Source organism: Dendrobates tinctorius, unplaced genomic scaffold (assembly GCF_039654945.1).
Source record: "Dendrobates tinctorius isolate UK_male_01 unplaced genomic scaffold, ASM3965494v1 ptg000056l, whole genome shotgun sequence".
NCBI classification, from domain to species: domain Eukaryota; kingdom Metazoa; phylum Chordata; class Amphibia; order Anura; family Dendrobatidae; genus Dendrobates; species Dendrobates tinctorius.
Genome location: NW_027361724.1, coordinates 15,762,501 through 15,778,492, shown reverse-complemented (window position 1 = coordinate 15,778,492; position 15,992 = coordinate 15,762,501). Strand labels below are relative to the sequence as shown.

Here is a 15,992-nt window from a genome sequence, read left to right as displayed (position 1 = left end):
ATGGCGGGAGGTCCAGAGTAACATTACGAAGGCCCAGGATAAATATAATTTTTTTGCAGACCAAAAACGGTCCGCGGGGCCGGTGTTCCAGATTGGGGATAAGGTATGGTTATCTACCAAGAATATAAGGCTCAAGGTCCCCTCTGTGAAGCTTGGCCCTAAGTTTATTGGTCCCTATGAAATTACCGAAGCGGTTAACCCGGTGGCTTTTCGGTTGCGTCTCCTGCCATCTCTACGGATCCCCAATGTTTTACATAGGGCCCTTTTGAGACCTGTGAGGTCCTGTGGGGAGGGATCATCGTCTTCCCCACCACCGGTTTTGGTAGACGGGCAGTCTGAGTACGAGGTGGAACGAATTGTTGACTCTAGGTTGGTCCGTCGTGCCCTTCACTATCTTGTACATTGGAAAGGCTACGGTCCTGAAGACCGGTCGTGGGTTCCTGCTCGATTGGTTCATGCGGATCGGTTGGTCCGGGCCTTTCACGCCAAGTATCCTGAGAGACCCGGGAGTCCAGTGGCCCCCCATTGAGAGGAGGGTACTGTCATGATCCAGGATGGGCTTTGTCTTTAGCCGGTCCTGGTCAGACAGGGGTTAATTGTTTCTGCCTCTCTCTGGCAGAGGGCGGCTGTTTAATGCTCACTTGACCTAGGTCCGGTGTCAGTTATACTCCTGCCCTCGGCTGAGTTAGTTGACCTCGTGCGTACGTGTGCCTGATATCTTGCTTACTTGATGGTTTTGATCCGGTTCTGTCCCTGTTACAAGTTCTGCCTGTCCCTCTTGTACTGCGCTACCTCTCTGTGTATGACCCTCTGCCTGTGACTTGACTATTCTCTGCTCGTCCCTCTGGTACCGCACAGCCCTCTCCGTGTACGAACCCTCGCTTGTCTGACCTGCGTTTTCCTCTACTACAGTTTCCCTGCTGTAGGTACATTTTATCATCTGCAGCAGTAGGCCGCTAAGCCCGCCCCCTGCAGTCACATGATCTAGGTCCTGGGACTCCTTACTATTTTCAGTGCCGCATGTCCTGTCTGCTTGAACCGTCACTACTGTATTGGACCCCGCGCTCTCCCATAGTGGGGGTAAGTCACCCTGCTCGGCGTGGTAGTTTGCCGACGCTGACAGGGTCCTGACACGAATAATGCATAAAGGTAATAATAATAAGGGTATTAGTATTTTTATTACCTTTATGCATTATTCACAGTTTATTTTTCAATTTTAGGATATTTGTGTTTTTTGTTTTCTCTGTGTAATGGTCATGTGTTAATATGCACTTACATTGTGCATACACATTAACTTACTTTCTCAGTTCAGACTTCAGTTTTTTATTCATTTCATTGTGCATATAAGGGTGTGACCGCCCTCTTTCTGAGCTGTGAAATCCTTCCTGTCTGGCCTATATTTTTACTAGTGGTTCAGTCCCTCGATCCTTGTTCACATTCACGTCACTTGGCAAGTGGAAAGGTTTAAAATACTAGAGTAGGGACTGTCCCACAAGGGTTGTCTTGACGTGGCGGGGTGGCTTGTACATTCTTTTGATCAAAATTATGTTTACTAAATACCCTTATTATTATTATTATTACCTTTATGCATTATTCGCGGTTTAATTTTTTATTTTAGGATATTTGTGTTTTTTGTTTTCTCATATGTGTATATATGTTTTATAGGTTATATATATATATATATATATATATATATATATATATATATATATATATACAGTACAGACCAAAAGTTTGGACACACCTTCTCACTCAAAGAGTTTTCTTTATTTTCATGACTATGAAAATTGTAGATTCACTCTGAAGGCATCAAAACTATGAATTAACACATGTGGAATTATATAATTAACAAAAAAAAGTGTGAAACAACTGAAAGTATGTCTTATATTCTAGGTTATTCAAAGTAGCCACCTTTTGCTTTCAAACCATCTCGATTGGGTTCCAGTCTGGTGACTGTGGAGGCCAGGTCATCTGGCGTAGCACCCCATCACTTTCCTTCTTGGTCAAATAGCCCTTACACAGCCTGGAGATGTGTTTGGGGTCATTGTCCTGTTGAAAAATAAATGATGGTCCAACTAAACGCAAACCGGATGGAATAGCATGCCGCTGCAAGATGCTGTGGTAGCCATGCTGGTTCAGTATGCCTTCAATTTTGATTAAATCCCCAACAGTGTCACCAGCAAAGCACCATCACACCTCCTCCTCCATGCTTCACGGTGGGAACCAGGCATGCAGAGTCCATCCGTTCACCTTTTCTGCGTCGCACAAAGACACGGTGGTTGGAACCAAAGATCTCAAATTTGAACTCTTCAGCACAAAGCACAGATTTCCACTAGTCTAATGTCCATTCCTTGTGTTCTTTAGCCCAAACAAGTCTCTTCTGCTTGTTGCCTGTCCTTAGCAGTGGTTTCCTAGCAGCTATTTTACCATGAAGGCCTGCTGTACAAAGTCTCCTCTTAATAGTTGTTGTAGAGATGTGTCTGCTGCTAGAACTCTGTGTGGCATTGACCTGGAATCTAATCTGAGCTGCTGTTAACCTGCGATTTCTGAGGCTGGTGACTCGGATGAACTTATTCTCCGCAGCAGAGGTGACTCTTGGTCTTCCTTTCCTGGGGCGGTCTCATGTGAGCCAGTTTCTTTTTAGTGCTTGATGGTTTTTGCCACTGCACTTGGGGACACTTTCAAAGTTTTCCTAATTTTTCGGACTGACTGACCTTCCTTTCTTAAAGTAATGATGGCCACTCGTTTTTCTTTACTTGGCTGCTTTTTTCTTGCCATAATACAAATTCTAGCAGTCTATTCAGTAGGACTATCAGCTGTGTATCCACCAGACTTCTGCACAACACAACTGATGGTCCCAACCCCATTTATAAGGCAAAAAATCCCACTTATTAAACCTGACAGGGCACACCTGTGAAATGAAAACCATTTCCGGTGACTACCTCTTGAAGCTCATCAAGAGTATGCCAAGAGTGTGCAAAGCAGTAATCAAAGCAAAAGGTGGCTACTTTGAAGAACCTAAAATATAAGACATATTTTCAATTGTTTCACAATTTTTTGTTAATTATATAATTCCACATGTGTTAATTCATAGTTTTGATGCCTTCAGAGTGAATCTACAATTTTGATAGTCATAAAAATAAAGAAAACTCTTTGAATGAGAAGGTGTGTCCAAACTTTTGGTCTGTACTGTGTGTGTATATGTGTGTGTGTGTATATATATATATATATATATATATATATATATATATATATATATACTGTATATATTATACTGTAACTATACACTGAAATCACAGTATCACCTATATATTGTATATACAGCATTTGCAGTTTGACCTATCTAATGTGCATATGTATTATGTACTGTATATATACAATATGAATGATACTGCGATTACCGCAGTATCACCTATATAATGTATGTACAGCAGTCTATATACATTATATAGGTGAAACTGCGACTGCAGTGTGTACGTAATAATAGGTTATACCACTGTGTGTATATATACTGCGACCGCTCTGTGTATAGCCCATGTAGGCCAGCCGCAGTGTGTGTGTGTGTGTGTGTGTGTGTGTATATATTTTTTTTGTGAGGTAGTGACCCCTGTTACAGCTAGGGGGTCTGTTTGTTTCCCCCAGGATACGCACGGTGGCGTATTGAGGCTATGGGAATGCATCGCGGTCTCAGGCGTAGCTGGGATTGCAATGGTGAAGCAGTGTGACCATTGTCACAGGTAGGGGTCACTGTGAAGTGTCCCCAGGATATGCACGGAGGCGTATGAAGGCCATAGGTGTGCATGGCAGTCACGGGCATAGCTGTGTAAGTGTTAGTCTTGGACATGTTAGTGGCCAAGGCAGAGAATGTAGGGAAAACCTGCTCTGGATGTTGTGTGTGGAGCAGGCTGCAGGATATTAGTTTGTGCAGTCTGTTCCATTCTGGACCCATGTTTTCCTTGTGGCTGAAAGCCACAGGTTTCTGTGATAAAAGTCCTGCAGGAAAGGGTTAGTGAGGACTGAGTGAGTGCTTAGGGAGTTTCAGATGTGTCAGGGCCAGAGTGGGGCCTGGCAACCCACAGTGTACACAGAGATGCAAGTCGTCCACGGTGACTGGTCTTGGATGTGGACAGTCCTGTGCCCAGAGGTGGATGTCCTGTGCTCGAAAAAAGACTGACGTGTGTAACGATTGGAAAACAGGTGGATATGATGCCCGGCTGTGATCCGGAGGATATCCTGGACTGTGTACGACTGTGTGAGTAAAGAGACTGTGATACAGCAGTGCAAGACACCCATGGGAACTAGTCAGAGGAGGACTAGCATGTGTAGTGCCTGCAACATGTAATGCTGTGTGAATAGAGTCTTAGATACGGCGCATAGACACTCACGGGAACTAGTCAGACTGGCGTGTTTTAGTTTCTGTAAAATGAAGGATGCCGTATAATATATATTCTGCAAATGGTGAAATGGATACTAATTATATGCACTGAAGTTATATGAACTTGTGTGGATTGGACTTTTATGTGTGAAGACAACACATTCCCCTTAACCCCCAAGGGTGGTTTGCACGTTCATGACCGGGCCAATTTTTACAATTCTGACCACTGTCCCTTTATGAGGTCATAACTCTGAAACGCTTCCATGGATCCTGGTGATTCTGACATTGTTTTCTCGTGACATATTGTACTTCATGTTAGTGGTAAAATTTCTTTGATCTAACTTGAGTTTATTTGTGAAAAAAACGGAAATTTGGCAAAAATTTTGAAAATGTCACAATTTTCCAACTTTGAATTTTCATGACCTTAAATCAGAGACATGGCACACAAAATACTTAATAAGTAACATTTCCCACATATTTACTTTACATCAGCACAATTTTGGAGCCCCAATTTTTTTTTTGTTAGGAAGTTATAAGGGTTAAAAGTTGACCATCGATTTCTCATTTTTACAACACCATTTTTTTTTTTTTTTTTTTTTTTTTGGGGACCACAGCACATTTGAAGTCACTTTGAGGGGTCTATATGATAGAAAATACCCAAAAGTGACACCATTTTAAAAACTGCACCCCTCAAGGTGCTCAAAACCACATTCAAGAAGTTCATTAACCCTTCAAGTGCTTCACAGGAATTTTTTGAATGTTTTAAAAAAAAGATCATTTAACTTTTTTTTTCAACAAAAAAATTACTTCAGGTCCATTTTTTTTATTTTTCCAAGGGTAACAGGAGAATTTGGACTGCAAAAGTTATTGTGCAATTTGTCCTGAGTAGGCTGATGCCCCATATGTGGGGGGGAACCACTGTTTCGGCGCATGGCAGAGCATGGATGGGAAAGCGCTCCGTTTGACTTTTTCAATGCAAAATTGGCTGGAATTGAGATCGGACGCCATGTCGCGTTTAGAGAGCCCCTGATGTGCCTAAACAATGGAAACCCCCCAACAAATGACACCATTTTAGAAACTAGACCCCCAAGGAACTTATCCAGATGTGTGGTGAGAGCTTTGAACCCCCAAGGACTTCACAGAAGTTTATAAGGTACAGCTGTAAAATTAAAAAATCATGTTTTTTCCACAAAAATGATCTTTTCACCCCCAATTTTTATCTTCTCAAGGGTAACAGGACCCTAAAAGTAATTGTGCAATTTGTCCTGAGTACGCTGATAACCCATATGTGGGGGTAAACCACTATTTGGGCGCATGGCAGAGCTCGGAAGGGAAGCAGCGCCATTTGACTATTTTGGCTGGAATTGAGATCGGACGCCATGTTGCGTTTGGAGAGCCCCTGATGTGCCTAAACAGTGGTGATGTGTGGTGAGCACTTTGAACCCCCAAATGCTTCACAGAAGTTTATAACGCCCGGGCATGAAAATAAAAAAATCATATTTTTTTCAAACATGATCTTTTAGTCCCCAATTTTTTTATCTTCCCAAGGGTAACAGGAGAAATTTTACCCCAATAGTTGTTGTCCAATTTGTCCTCCGTACGCTGATATCCCATATGTGGGAGAAAACTACTGTATGGACACACGTTGGGGCTCGGAAGGGAAGTAGTGACATTTTGGAATGCAGACTTTGATGGAATGGTCTGCGGGTGTCATGGTGCCTTTGGAGAGCCCCTGATGTGCCTACTACAAGTGACCTCATTTTGGAAACTAGACCCCCAAGGAACTTATCTAGATGTGTGGTGAGCACTTTGAACCCTCAAGTGCTTCACAGAAGTTTATAACGTAGAGCCATAAAAATAAAATCATTTTTTTCCACAAAAATGATATTTTTGCCCCCAATTTTTTTATTTTTCCAAGGGTAACAGGAGAAATTGGACCCCAAAAGTTGTTGTGCAATTTGTCCTGAGTAGGCTGATACCCCATATGTGGGGGTAAAACACTGTTTGGGCGCATGGCAGAGCTTGGAAGGGAAGGAGCACCGTTTGACTTTTTCAACGCAGAATTGGCTGGAATTGAGATCAGACGCCATGTTGCGTTTGGAAAGCCCCTGATGTGCCTAAACAGTGGAAACCCCCCAATTCTAACTCCAGCCCCAACCTCAACACACCCCTAGCCCTAACCCAGCCCTAACCCTAGCCCTAATGGGAAAATGGAAATAAATCCTTTTTTCTTAATTTCATTATTTTTCCCTAACTAAGGGGGAGATAAAAGTTTTTGCATCACCACAGTTTGAGAGCTATAATTTTTCCATATTTTGACCCACCGAGTCATGTGAGGTCTTATTTTTTGCAGGACGAGTTGACGTTTTTATTAATACCATTTTCGGTCACGTGTCATTTTGTAATCGCTTTTTATTCCGATTTTTGGGACGCAGAATGAGCAAAAACTAGGATTTCTGCGTGCGGTAAAATTGATAAAGCAGTTTTATTCTTCGGGTCAGTACGATTACAGCGATACCTCATTTATATCATTGTTTTATATTTTGGCGCTTTTATACAATAAAAACAATTTTTTATAAAAAATAATTATTTTTGCATCGCTTTATTCTGCGAGCTATAGCTTTTTTTATTTTTTCGCTGATGATGCTGTATGGTGGCTCGTTTTTGGGGAACAAGATGACGTTTTCAGCGGTACCATGGTTATATACGTCTTTTTGATCGCGTGTTACTGCACTTTTTGTTCAGCGGTATGATAAAGCATTGTTTTTTTTTTTGTTTTTTTCTAAGGGGTTCACTAAAGGGGTTAACTAGTGGGACAGTTTTATAGGGTGGGTCGTTACGGACGCGGCGATACTAAATGTGTATTTTTATTGTTTTTTTATTTACAAAAAAACAAATTTATTAGGGAATTTTTCTTTTTTTAATTTATTTAGGAATTTTTTATAAATTATTTTTATACATGATTTTTTTTTTTACACTTTATTATATTGTCCTGGGGGGGACATCACTGTAAAGTGTCAGATCGCTTATCTGACACTTTGCAGTCGACTGTGTTAGATCAGCGATCTGACAGGCACTGAGGACGCTTTCTCAACCGCCGCCTCGTTGCAGCGCGAGCACCCTGCGCGATTCTTCCTTATGCCCCCGATACACTGCGATCATGTTTAATCGCAGTGTGCCGGGGGTTAATATGCTGGGGGCGGTCTATGACCGCCCCTGGCACATAGTGCCGGGTGTCTGCTGTGATAATCAGCTGATACCCGGTCGCGATCAGCGGCGCTCCCCGTGTGAGCGCCGCTGATCGGCTATGACATACTATCCCGTCCTAGGAAACGTCCAGGGCATATGGATGGAATAGTATGTCATATGGCAGAAAGGGGTTAAAGGCCTAAAATTTCAAAGTTTGAAAATTGCAACAAATTTCCAGATTTTCACCAAATTTCCGTTTTTTTTACACAAACGCAAGTTATATCGAAGAAATTTTTTCCACTAACGTGAAGTACAATATGTCACGAAAAAACACTCTCAGAATCGCCAAGACCCGTTGAAGCGTTCCGGAGTTATTACCTCATAAAGGGACAATGATGAGAATTGTAAAAATTGGCCTGGTCATTAACGTGCAAACCCTTGGGGGTTAAGGGGTTAAAAACATCAGTTACTTATGCAAATCTGCGAAAATTGGCTGTTTGCCCACTTTGATGCCAATTCTGATGCGCAGAACCCATTTGGACCTGGCTGGAGGTACCTGGGTGATATCAGTGGCCCAAAGTCATTTAACCCTTTCATTAACGCCTTTCGTTGCCCATTTTGATGTCCATTTCTCCTTCGTCTCATTGGGGGACACAGACTGTGGGTGTGTGCTACTGCCGTCTGGAGGCCGACACTAAGTATACAAAAAAAACAAGTTAGCTCCTCCTCCGCCGCATACACCCTCGCCCCGATAGCGGGCGGAAACCAGTTTTTGCTTAAGTGTCTGATGGAGGCACACGCAGTGTGGGTCTCTCCAGACTATTTTTTTTTTTTTAACATTTTCTTGCTATGAAGAGGAGACAGGGGCGATGGACCCCATTGAAAGGGTCCGATCTCCCCCAAACATCAACGGGCGAGCACGCACGAGTATCGCCTCCGCGTATCCTTTCCCGCACCGAGGGACATCTCTGGGACTTTTCCCCAGACATCTATTTTTTCTTTTTTCTTTTAAGAAGATATGACAGGGGCAACGCATCCTATTGAAAGGATCCGATTTCCCCAAACCATCAACGGGCGACCACGTGCGAGTGTCCCTGCACGTTTCCTCTCCCGCGACGTGGGACAATATGCCAGACTTAGCCCTGTCCACCCCTAGGTAGCGAAACCATGGGCTTGCACAGAGGCACAAGACTAGTCTGTGCGTCCCCACTGCTGCACCAACGCTAGGCAACGGTACTGCGTGGTGGCGGACGGTCCCTCTCCTCGCCCAGACAAGGCTGACGGAGCTAGGGTGCCTGCACCGTCCGAAGACGGGTTACCTCAGGGTAAGAAGGGCTCCTGGGCAGCGGGAGGTTCCAGGCCAGGGCTGCGACGAACACTCCAGATGCTGGAGCCGGCTCCCCTCTCCTGCCTGCGGGCAGAGCAGGAGGCCCCCGCACTTACCTTGGGCAGATCCTCGGCGGTCGTTTTCCCCTCCTTCCTCCCTGGTCAGCCTGCCACGTCTCTCTGCAGTGGCCAGGCTGGGGAAGGAGCTCGCGGGGTAGGTGAGGCGCCAATATAGAGCGCCAGCTCCGGCGGGCGGGGCTCAAATTTAGCCCGCGGCTTCGGCCTAGGCCGCGGGGGAGGCCCGCCCCCCGGCGCCGGCAGGCGGGTAGTGCCTAAATTTAGCCCGCGGCTTCGGCCTAGGCCGCGGGGGAGGCCTGCCTCCCGGCGCCGGCGGGCGGGCAGTGCCTAAATTTAGCCCGCGGCTTCGGCCTAGGCCGCGGGGGAGGCCCGCCCCCCAACGTGACGTCAGATCCGGAGCCCGCCCCCTGACGCGACGTCAGATCCAGCGCCGCCCCCGGGTACTGGGCGGGCGCTGGATAAAATGGAGGCCCCGGCTTCAGGATGGGGTAGGCTGCGGTCAGGAAGCATCGCAGCCTACCCAGGGAGACCAGCAGCTGGGAGCGAGCAGCAGTAGCACAGGAGCACGGGGAGACAGCAGGAGCCCAGGTAAGTGCAACCCCGTCTTGGCACACTAGGGCAGGTTGTCCTCCTTCTCCTCATACTCATATGATATAAAAAAAAATAAAAAATTTTCTGGCTGTTTTTTCTGCAAGTATGTCTGGAAAGGGGAAGAAACACACTTTCCTTTATACCGCATGCGTTTCCTGTGGGGCTGTGTTCCCGCGACCGCAGACTGTTAAAATATGTGAGGGCTGTAGTTCCGAACGCGCCCAGGAGTCCTCCCCTCCAACGGAGCCCAGGGGGTCGGATCCCCCGGAATGGGCGTTATCACTGTCTCGGTCTATGGCTTCACTTACGAAGGCGATCGAGACCCTTCAGGCCCCGGATAGGGGTAGAGACAACGGCTCACCGGTTTGGGAAGGTTCATCCACCTCACATGAGCCGCCGGCCTGCAGGGGCCGCACCCTCTCTAAGGAGACGTACAGGGAAAGAGCCCATAGGGCGTCTCCGGGCCCCTCCGGTGCTTCGGCATCCGTGAGTGCGGCGTCTCGCTCACCGTCACCATTGTCTGGGAGCGAGCAAAGTTCGGATGAGGACAGGCAGGAATCCTTGGATCTGGATACCCCCGGGTGTCGGGAGACGGTAGACAGTCTCATTGAGGCCGTCAATCAAACTCTTGGTATTGAGGAGGATGTCTCCCTGACCGCAGGGCATAAGATATCTTTTAAGAAGGCCAGGCGCCCACATAGGGTGTTTAGCACTCATCCAGAATTCGAGGACACGGTGCAGCGGCACAGGGAACACCCAGACAAGCGTTTTTCAGGACAAAAAACGCTAGAGACAAGGTACCCGTCCACACCAGAGTTCTGTAAAAGTTGGGCGGAATCTCCGATTGTGGATCCCCCAGTGTCACGCCTGGCCTCAAGATCGTTGTTGTCGGTGCCTAGTGGTTCTTCCATTAAGGAGCCCATGGATCGGCTCATAGAAGGTTTAGCCCGCTCGGTGTATGAGGCATCGGGATCAGCGCTTTTGCCTTCATTCGCAGCGACATGGGTGGCCAAGGCCATGATGTTGTGGTCAGAATCTTTGAATAGAGTCCTGCAGGACGGAGACTTGCCGGTAGAGGTGTCTGAGATAGCAAATCAGATCGCGATGGCAAGTGACTATCTAATTAATGCATCCTTGGATGCGGCTAATTGCGCGGCGCTAGCGGCAGCAAACGCTATCGCCATTAGGAGAGCCTTGTGGCTAAGGCTATGGTGGGCTGATTCGATTTCTAAAAAATCGTTAACATCCCTGCCATATCAGGGTAATCGGCTTTTTTGGAGAGAAGCTAGACAAGCTTATTTCAGATGCCACAGGGGGAAAGAGTAGCTTTCTCCCACAGCAGAAGAGTAGACCGCCCTTTCGTCAACCGCAGGCGTGCTTTCGAGCATTTCACGCCCCAGGATGGGCAACAGCGGCCGGTTCTACTGCCCCAGCTCGTCACAACCAAGACAGAGAGCGCCAGGTCACGTATAGAGCCAACCCGCTGGGGAGGATGCGGGGCCGTCCACCCAGGTCAAGGGGAGCTAGGTCCCAGAGGCCCTCAGCAAAATGACTTGAGGCATCAGGTACCCGAGGACAGCAGAGTAGGCGGTCGTCTGCTCAGGTTCCGCCACGTCTGGGTCAAGGTGGCACACGACGCATGGGTGGCGGAATTGGTGTCATTCGGGTACAAGATAGAGTTTATCGGACACCCTCCAAAGAGATTTTTTCATTCCCGGCTTCCCAAATCGGAATCCCGGGCAGAGGCGTTGCTAGGTGCCATCAGGACTCTTCTGGGCAACGGGGTCATTGTCCCGGTACCAGAGGGCGAAGAGGCCCAGGGATTTTATTCCAACCTGTTCGCGGTCCCCAAGAAGGACGGAACAGTAAGACCGGTTTTGGACCTAAAGCTCCTAAACAGGTTCATCAGAGTCAGGCACTTTCGGATGGAATCCCTCCGGTCAGTGATATCGGCCATGGAGCAGGGAGAGTATTTGGCCTCAATCGATGATCAGGATGCCTACCTGCACATCCCTATTTTTCCCCCGCATCAGAAGTTCCTTCGTTTTGCGATCAATGGCCGACATTTCCAGTTTGTGGCTCTGCCATTCGGGTTGGCCACGGCACCCAGGGTATTCACGAAGGTAATGGCGGTCGTTATGGCCATTCTTCATTCTTGGGGTATAGTAGTGCTGCCATACTTGGACGACCTTTTAGTGAAAGGGCCGTCCTTTCAAGCATGCGAGGAGAATGTCAGCATCACGCTGGATACTCTATCCCGCCTGGGATGGTTAGTAAATGGGAAGAAGTCATCTCTTACCCCGGCTCAGAGGATTTCATTCCTAGGGATGATTTTCGACACTTCCCAGGGGTTGGTAATTCTCCCTCAAAACAAGGCCCAGGCGCTCCGGCAGGGAGTTCGGAGTCTTCAGCAGCCAGGCCCTCACACGATTCGATTTGGGATGAGGGTTCTAGGGAGGATGGTAGCAGCAATAGAAGCAATTCCGTTTGTGCAGTTTCATCTTCGCCCCCTGCAGCATGCTCTTTTAGCAGCATGGGACAGGAGTCTGTTCTCCCTGGACCATCAGTGCAGGTTGTCCCTTCAGGTCCGGCGGGCACTTCAATGGTGGACGCGCGACTCCTCTCTCCTTCAGGGGAAACCCTTTCCTCCAGATCAATGGTTGGTGGTCACAACCGACGCGAGTCTTTTCGGTTGGGGAGCAGTGTTTCGTCATCACACAGCACAGGGGCAGTGGTCTCCCCAGGAGACTCTTCTGCCGATCAACTTGTTGGAGATTCGAGCAGTGCGGTTGGCGTTGCAGCATTTTCAGCACTGGCTAGTGGGTCGCCCAGTCAGGGTCCAGTCAGACAACGCCACGGCAGTGGCGTACATGAATCACCAGGGAGGCACACGCAGCAGGGCAGCCATGCGCGAGATAGAACATGTACTCCGTTGGGCCGAGAGGTACCACTCAGTAATCTCAGCGGTTCATATACCAGGCGTGGAAAATTGGGCAGCAGATTTCCTGAGTCGGCAGGGGGTCGTGGCCGGAGAATGGTCCCTGCACCCCGAGATGTTTCAGCAGATTTGCCAACGGTGGGGAACTCCGGACGTGGATCTGTTGGCCTCCAGGGAGAACGCCAAGGTTGGCAGGTTTGTTGCCCGGTCTCAGGACCCACGAGCAATTGCAGCAGATGCGTTGGTTCTTCCATGGAGCCAGTTTCGGCTCCCATACCTGTTTCCTCCTCTGCCTCTTCTCCCGAGGGTAATCAGGAAGATCAAGATAGAGAGGGTTCCGGCAATTCTGCTGGCTCCAGACTGGCCCCGTCGAGCTTGGTACGCGGATCTAGTACAGCTCCTCGCAGACGTGCCATGGCGTCTACCGGAACGGCCAGACTTACTGTCCCAGGGGCCGATCTACCACCCGAACTTAGGGGCCCTGTGTTTGACGGCATGGCCGTTGAATCCTGGGTTCTGACCCAGGCGGGATTTGGGCGTGAGGTGGTGGCCACGATGGTTAACGCCCGGAAGCCGGCCTCGGCGAGGATCTATCATAGTACTTGGAAGGTTTTCTTTCTCTGGTGTCGAGAGCACGGGGTTGCGCCTTTGTCCTTCTCGGTCCCCAACATTCTGGCTTTTCTGCAGTCAGGCCTGGACGCAGGTTTGGCCCCGAGTTCCCTGAGGAGACAGATCTCGGCCTTGTCTGTCCTGTTCCAGCGAAAGATCGCTAGCATTATGCAGGTCAAGACATTCATTCAGGGGGTCTCGCATTTAGTGCCCCCCTTTAGAGCTCCCTTAGACGCCTGGGACCTTAATCTGGTGCTGGGTGCCCTGCAGGAAGCTCCTTTTGAGCCATCGCAGGAGGTCGGATTGCCATACCTTACCAGGAAGGTCGTGTTTTTGGTAGCGATAACCTCTATTAACGGGGCTCGGAATTGGCAGCCCTATCCTGTAGAGCGCTGTTTTTGACCTTTTTTAAGGATAAGGTAGTCTTGAGACCACCTCCGCCGTTCCTGCCGAAGGTGGTGTCCTCGTTCCATATTAATGAGGACATCGTTTTGCTTTCATTTTGTCCAGCCCCAGTACACAGAGTTGAGAAGGCGCTCCACACGCTGGACCTGGTGAGGGCCCTCAGGAGGTATGCGTCGAGGACAGCACCTTTTCGCCAGACAGACTCGTTGTTTGTGAGCCCCGAAGGGCGCAGGAAGGGGCTCGCAGCCTCACGGTCGACCATAGCCAGATGGATTCGCCTTACTATTCAAGAGGCTTACCGTATTAGAGGCGCGCCGGTTCCATCTGGAATAAGGGCGCACTTGACTCGGGCAGTGGGCGCCTCTTGGGCGCTTCAGCAGCAGGCTTCGACAGAGCAGGTATGCAAGGCGGCAACGTCGTCAAGCCTGCACACGTTCTCTAAACATTACAATGTACATACTCAGGCTTCGTCGGATGCGAGCCTGGGTAGGAAAATTCTCCAGGCAGCAGTGGCACACCTTTGAACAGGTAGGCATGCGGTGTGGATTGATGAGTTGCTCCCACCCAAAGACTGCTTTGGGACGTCCCACAGTCTCTGTGTCCCCCAATGAGACGAAGGAGAAACATGGATTTTTGTGAGTACTCACCGTAAAATCCTTTTCTCCGAGACGCTCATTAGGGGACACAGCACCCACCCTGATAGCCAGTTGTTTTTTGTTTATTTTTGATTGGTATAATTCTTTATCGTAGGGTGGTCCTTTTTTCAGACATATACCGTATTTTTCGCTTTATAAGACGCTCCGGATTATAAGACGCACCCCAAATTTTGAGGAGAAAAATAGGAAAAAAACTTTATTTTTAATAAAATGGTGGTGCATCTTATAATCCATGCGTCTTATTGCTTTCCAGGGGTGGTGATGGAGGAGGCCGGAGTGGAACATTGCTGCTGGGATGAGGGGGTGTTTTGATGTGCAGCGTGCCGCTGCCGGTGTCTGTTACTGCCGCCGCCCTCTGTCCCCTGATGCTTGCCACCACCGCCACGCTCTGTCCCCCGGTGCCTGCTTGCCACCACCGCCGCACTCTGTCCCCCAGTGCCTGCTTGCCACCACCGCCGCACTCTGTCCCCCAGTGCTTGCCACCACCGCCACGCTGTCCCCCGGTGCCTGCTTGCCACCACCGCCGCGCTCTCCCCCGGTTCTTACCGCCACCACCGCGCTCTGTCCCCCCGGTGTTTGCCGCCATCGCCGCGCTCTGTCCCGTTCTGAGGGTACTTGCCGCGGCACTCTGTGCCCTGATGCTGCCGCTGCGCTGTCCGCCACCGCCGCGCTCCTGTCCCCCGGTGGTTTCTTCCGCCCCACCGCCGCCGCCGCGCTCTGTCCCGTTCAGCGTGGGGGGGTCTCTGTCGCTCCATGCCTGCTTTCTTCCTGGAAAATGGCCGCCGCGCATGCGCAGACGGACATCTCGGCACTGAAATCTCGGGAGATGAGATTTCAGCGCTGAAATCTCATCTCCCGAGATTTCAGTGCCGAGATGTCCGTCTGCGCATGTGCGGCGGCCATTTTCCAGGAAGAAAGCAGGCATGGAGCGACAGAGACCCCCCCACGCTGAACGGGACAGAGCGCGGCGGCGGCGGTGGGGCGGAAGAAACCACCGGGGGACAGGAGCGCGGCGGTGGCGGACAGCGCAGCGGCAGCATCAGGGCACAGAGTGCCGCGGCAAGTACCCTCAGTGGCAGCGCAAATGTATATCCTCTTTGTAAGACGCACCCCCTTTTTCCCCTCAATTTTGGGGGAAAAAAAGTGCGTCTTACAAAGCGGAAAATACGGTAATTGTATGCGGTAAGGCTAATTTGCTGTCAGCTTTTCCGACTGCTTTTGCACTAAACTGGTTTCCGCCCGCTATCGGGGCGAGGGTGTATGCGGCGGAGGAGGAGCTAACTTGTTTTTTTGTATACTTAGTGTCGGCCTCCAGACGGCAGTAGCACACACCCACAGTCTCTGTGTCCCCCAATGAGCGTCTCGGAGAAAAGGATTTTACGGTGAGTACTCACAAAAATCCATGTTTTTGTGCCAATTTTTTAACTTTTGTAGCTGTTTTTAAGTGTATTCACATCAGGGCACCTAGCTGCATTGTATATTATTATTGTGATGCTTATTTTTTGTTGTTAAACATATAAAAAACAGAAAAGAAAAAATTGACGAATAAGAAACCAACTTCAGCTCCGAATAAGAAACTAAGAAACTGGACGAATAAGAAGCCAACTTCAGCCTCGTAATGCTGAACCTTGCAGTTCTTCTGGTCGTCTGACTTGTCAGCGATCCTCTTCTGTGTTACATTATAAGTGATTTCTGGAGCTCTGGATGGCTGGATGTCACTTTCTGCTTTGGGATGTTCTTATGGAGATCTATAAAGCAGCAGCATCAGGAGCAGGAGGGTCGTTATTCTCTGGGATTTACCCATCTCACTTTTTGAACCAAGGTG

General features: G+C 48.9%; 1 protein-coding gene across 4 annotated transcripts in view; it reads left to right on the top strand.

The window, feature by feature from the left end:
• The window catches only part of MCM3AP (minichromosome maintenance complex component 3 associated protein), a 135,712-nt gene that overhangs the window by 7,577 nt on the left and 112,143 nt on the right, over positions 1-15,992 (top strand). For 2 of the 4 annotated variants that reach the window (XM_073577522.1, XM_073577523.1), the window contains exon 2: positions 15,470-15,549. The exons of the other annotated variants lie outside the window; for them this stretch is intronic. The gene's annotated coding sequence lies outside the window, so the exon portion shown is untranslated. The remainder of the gene's footprint in view (positions 1-15,469; positions 15,550-15,992) is intronic. 4 annotated transcript variants of the gene reach the window in all.